This window comes from Colobus angolensis, unplaced genomic scaffold (genome assembly GCF_000951035.1).
Source record: "Colobus angolensis palliatus isolate OR3802 unplaced genomic scaffold, Cang.pa_1.0 Scaffold303, whole genome shotgun sequence".
Classification (NCBI taxonomy): domain Eukaryota; kingdom Metazoa; phylum Chordata; class Mammalia; order Primates; family Cercopithecidae; genus Colobus; species Colobus angolensis.
This window is the reverse complement of record NW_012116300.1, coordinates 961,717-962,613: the sequence shown is the minus strand read 5'-3', so window position 1 is coordinate 962,613 and position 897 is coordinate 961,717.

Below are 897 nucleotides of genomic sequence, written 5' to 3'. Positions count from 1 at the left end.
GCGGGGCTTCCCGGCCTCCCACGTGGGGAGGGAGAGACCCAAGGGGAGGGACCCAAGGAGGGATGCGAGGGGGGCAGGAGTCAGCGTGTTGGAGACCTGGGCGAGGGAGACGCCGAGAGCCAGGCGCAGTGAGAGGGGGCGGGTTTAGAGGCCGAGGCACCGCCCAGAGCTCGCTGAGACAGAGACTGAGAACGCCCCCGGCCAGATCCCCCCCGGAGAGACCCGGGTAGGGACAGGGGCAGAGAGAGTCTCCAGGGGCAGAGGCCCTGGGAGGCAAAGACCCCCAGGAGAGATTTACCCACCCCAGACGGAGAGCGCGGTTCAGAGTCGGACGAGGGCACACTGTCAGAGGACAACGCCCCCCAGGTCTCCTGGAGACCCCGGAGCGACCCCGGGGGCAGCCCGGGCCGTGTCCGGGCGAGGGTGACCTATCCTTGGTTGGGGGCGATGGGGACACAGGCCCTGCAGGGCTTCCTCTTTCTCCTCTTCCTCCCACTGCTGCAGCCGCCAGGAGCCTCGGCTGGGAGCCTGCACAGTCCAGGTAAGTACGGGCACGGCTGACGGGCCGTGTTCACCACCCTCTCCTCGGCCTCCGCCCCCAGGGCCAGACCCCCAAGGCTGGGGAGGGTGACAGAGCAGGTGGCCGGAGCAGCTGAGCAGCCCGAGGGTTCCCGCAGGGGCTGGTGCGGGGACGCTGGCTGGGGACCTAGGCGGGAGGTGGCGTAGGGGCGCGAGGATGCCCGGCGTAGGTCCGGACTTCTCCAGGCCCCGCCTTTGCCGTGCAGGCCTGTCCGAGTGTTTCCAGGTGAATGGGGCTGACTACCGCGGCCACCAGAACCGCACTGGCCCGCGCGGGGCGGGCCGCCCGTGCCTCTTCTGGGACCAGACGCAGCAACA